Raw genomic sequence first — 4,887 nt, 5'->3', positions numbered from 1 at the left:
AGATGGTTGCAGAGGGGATAAACATTAATCCTTAACCACTTGTTGAGTTATGAGCTGCGGTTTCAATTTTGCAAGATGTGTTATTATGGACTACCTAATTCACTAATGGGAATACTTCAGCTTCCTCTGAAGCCAAATAAGGGATTGAAAGTATACTGTTAGCTTATCTTATCTATAAAGTTTAGTGTAATTAAAAATATTATATTAAATGTTCATAAATTATATCTCATGTAGCCATATATATATCATCATAGGCTATCCAAAGGGCGTAGCTGATTAGTTTACTCTATGTTTTAAAACTTTTAGATGTGTATCCATTCAATTACAGCAGAGTTTCTGCACATTGGCACTCCGGACATTTGGGGTCAGATAGTATTTGCTCTGGGACTATTTTGCTCAGCATGATAACACTGTTTAGTGACATCTTTGGTTCTATTGCTATATCCATTAGCAGCTCCAACCTCAAGTTGTGACAATCAAATTGTCTCCAGGCATTACCAAATGTTCCCTGGTGGGCAAAATTCCTCCCAATTGAGAATTATTTAACTACAGTATAAAGTTGAAATTATTAAGCAGAATATGAAGGCCTGTGGTGGCTTTATATATTATCATTCTTTTTCCCTGCCTTTTGCTGGGAAAATATCAATTCCTTTCTGTTTTTTTGCATTCACCCTGTGATTTTCAAACTCTGTGTGTTTAATTCTGTTCTCCCTTCTATCTAATCCATCTTTGTGACCCCTTCACCTAGCAATGGGATTAGCATCTTTTAGAATTTGACTTAAAAGTAACCTCTAAAAAAAGTTTTCCTAATGCACCAAAGATGAGTTAAGTGCTTTGCTTTGGGGATTATTTACTTCCTTGAGTCTATCTCTGACTTTGCACTTACCACATTGCAAGCAAGAGTTACCAGAGAAAAGTGTCACAAGGTCATTTAACAAAAACATCTAACTCTATAGACAAATTCTGGCTGTTATTCAAATAAAGAATTGTGGAAGCAAAGGAGAAAGATGCTTTACTAGCAATATTAATTTTAGTGTTAAATTATCATCTGTCTGTCTATATCATCTATCTATCTATCTATCTATCTATCTATCTATCTATCTATCTATCTATCTATCTATTTTTTTAGTGTAGTTGCCTCCAGTCAAAGAAGGTGATGGTGATGCTATATACTCATACACTGATGCACTCATGTATACCATGAGTACATTCATACACTCATGCACACCCATCCAATGCACCAAGTCATGGGACTGGACCTTGGACACATATGAGGATTTGCACTCATCCCAAAGGTAGTCCTATGCCCCAAGAAATTTGCCATTAAATAGCAAATACTAACACCATGACAGGTAAGGAAAGAGATTGCATAAAAGAAAATACATTTTTTAAAAAAATGGTCTCCACATTTTAAATTTGCTTTTGGCACCACAAATTATGTAGATGGATCTACTTCTGGATGTAAGGAAAGTTTCACTTCTGTTCAATTAAAAAAATCAGACCACCATGACAACTTAAATTTTATCATTTTAAATTTACTTAATAGCACCAGATTTCTTATTTTAAGTCTTTGAACTCAGAATCCAGACTTTGAAGGTTATTTTCTATATGAGCAGGTAATAGCATCGTAATATATGATACTATTAAAATTCAATATTGTCTTCAATTTTTAGCAGACAATATCAAAATGAATGAACTAAAATTGTATGAATGTATATCAATGAATCAATAAAAAATATTGATTTGAAATGTTGTCTTTAAAATTTTTATAGCTCGATTTAATTTATTGTGACCTTATGGAGCCCATGTTTTATTGTCAGCATTGCAAAGATTCAACTCATTAAAACACTCATTTTCATTAGTAAGTTACAAAATGTAATATAAAATGAGGATATGTAATCTCACAATTGGTAGACAGCTATTAAGACTACATAAAATTAACATCATTACATGAAAATCAGACAGAAAAGTGAAAATGTCAAAGAAATGACTTTTAAAACACTTATAATAACATTGTATGATTATTTCACATTTTATTAGTTCAAATTAAGGCATTTTACTTTTTAAAATCTGTCATTAGTCTTGTATTTGCAAAGCCAATTATGCACACAAAATTAGGTAGCTAATAGGGACTAAAAATTATCTTCTTGCTTCCAGTTATAAGAAAATTATAGCATACAGTATCTGTCATTTTTTGATTGGCTTATTTCACTTAGCATAATATCTTTCAGGTTCATTTATGTTATCATATATGGCAGGATTTCCTTCTTTTTTAGGATCAATAATATTCCATTTTATGTATATCACACTTTTTAATGTATTTATCTGTCAATTAACATTTAAGTTGTTTTCATACCATGACTATTGTGAGAAGTTGCATTTCAACAGGTAAAAAGTTTCAGTTATTCATGATGAATAAGATCTAGAGATCTGAAAGGACATGCTAAGAAACCATTCGTTTGCCAAAAATGTTATTCAAACATTTAGGTCAATGATCTCGTGTTCCCTATGCATCAAACTGCGATGTAAGGAATGATATTAAAAACAGTTCTTGCAGTAAAGACCTCCCACGCTTTTAGATGCTTTCTTCAAAAACACTGATATGTTTTACTTAATTTATCAGGTTGATTCAACTTTGTCCAGTAAATGTATTTTCAGGATGTATATGTCTTCACAGAATAGTTTATTCAATTGTTCCCTGTAAACCTTTGAATCATATATATCAGCTTTAGATAGCACTTATTTCCATTTCTAGCGGTGAGAAACCCTTCTTAGTACTTACAAAAAGAAATCAGGCATTGTCCATGTGTAACAGCCCCTGCACTCATCCACCTCTCATATAGTTAGCAATATTTTTTAAAGTGAGAATAAAAATAAAAGAGGCTAATATGTTCGAAAGCACAAATTTAAATTGTCCTGATAGCTTAGATTTATAAAAGTGAGATTAAACACTATATGACCTTTTGTTTCTGGCTTCTTTTACTTAGCTTAATGTTATCAAATTCATTTATATTATAGCATGTATTACTATGCTATTAATTTTTTATAGCTGGGCACTATTCCATTGTATAACTATAACAAACTGTGTTTCCTCATTTTTCAGTTGATGAACATTTTGTTTGTTTCCAAATTTGTGATATTACAAATAACGCTGCTATGAACATCTGTATACAGGTTTTTGGGTGGATATGTATTTTGATTTCTCTTGGTATGTGTGTAGTGCATACATATGTATGCATTGCTTCAATAAATGGTAACTCTTTGCATAAAACTTAGGGACTGCCAAACCATTTTCTGAAGTGGGTGCACCATTTTACAGTCCTTCCAGCAATATATGAGAGTTTCAATATCTCCTTAACCCTGCCAACATTTGTTATCATCCATCGTTTTGATTATAACCATCATAGTATATGGGAAGTAGTTCCTCTCATCATGGTTTATATTTGCATTTTTATACTGGGTAATTATGTTGAGCATATTTTTATGTGATTTTTGGCCATATGCAATAGAAGTTCCCTTCTGCTACTAGTTTGTTGAGTGATTCTCATAAAAGAGTATTTTAATTTATTAAATGTTATTATTGTGTCTATTGAGATGATCATTTTTTATCTTCATAATATAAGATATTATATAGATTTGTTTTCTTATGTTGAACTAACCTGGCAAGACTGGAGTAAATCACACTTTGGCAGGTTGCATAATTATTTTTAATATCTTGCTGAAAGTGGTTTTACAGTGTTTCGTTGAGAACACTTAACATCTATATTCATAAGTGATATTGGTCTGTAGCTTTCTTTTCTTGTGATGCCTCTGTCTGGTTTTGGTATGAAGGTAATACTAGCTTCATAGGGTGAATTGGGAATGTTTCCACCTCTTCCAATTTTGGAGAAAGTGGAGAAAGATAGGTGCTAATTGTCTTTAAATATTTGGCAGAATTAACCAGTGAAGCCATTTGGTTCCTGCCTTTTAAAATTTTTTTTTCATGAATGGTTTTAAAATTATTAATTAGTTTATACTTACTTGTTGTAAGTACATTCATATTTTCTGATTCTTGATTCATGTCTTATAGTTTGTATTTCTAGGAATTTGTCGTTTTTTCTAGGCATATTACCACACAATTGTTCATACTATTTTCTTATAATTATTTTATTTTATTGTTTTTTACTGATTTTTGCAATTTGAGTTTTCTTTCTCTTTAGTTTGATCAGTTTATTTACTTTTGTTATTTGTCAGTCTGTTCAAAGAACCTACCATTCGTTTTAAATTATGTATATATATAATATATATATATTTTTTTCTGTTCTTCATTTATGTTCTATTCATTATCATTTTATTTTAGCTGCTGGTTTAGAGTTTAATCTTCTCTTTTTTTAGTTTTTAATGTGAAACTTTAGATAATTTTCTAAAATATAGTCATTTACAACTATGTCTTTATCTTTCAGCTGCACTTTTGTTGCACGCCATAGGCTTTGGTAAGTTTTGTTTTTGTTTTCATTCATCTCAAAGTATATTCTATTTTCCCTTATGATTTCTTCTGTGGTTATTAGGTTATTAGTTATTTAGCAGTGTGTTTGAGGTTTGAAAGGAGAATAAAATTATTAGCAGAATATGATATTTACATAATTAATGTAATATTTTTGAAAAATACTGATAAATTGGTTTCTGCTAAGAAATAATTGGAGCACAGAAATTTTATAGTAATTATAACATCAAAGGATGAATGCATTTGAAGCAGTTGATTGAAAGTAGGTATATTAGGAGATATTACAACAATGAAATACCAGATTACTTTAGGAAAATTTAAAAATTACACTACATAAGAAAATTTCATAAAATTTGTCAGAAATTTTTTAAAAGACTTTGAAAATGTTATTTAATACGATGTTA

The sequence above is a fragment of the Rhinopithecus bieti genome, unplaced genomic scaffold, assembly GCF_001698545.2.
Source record: "Rhinopithecus bieti isolate Rb0 unplaced genomic scaffold, ASM169854v2 scaffold_23096, whole genome shotgun sequence".
NCBI lineage: Eukaryota > Metazoa > Chordata > Mammalia > Primates > Cercopithecidae > Rhinopithecus > Rhinopithecus bieti.
The sequence above is the reverse complement of the archived record's forward strand: the minus strand, read 5'-3'. Positions refer to the sequence as shown.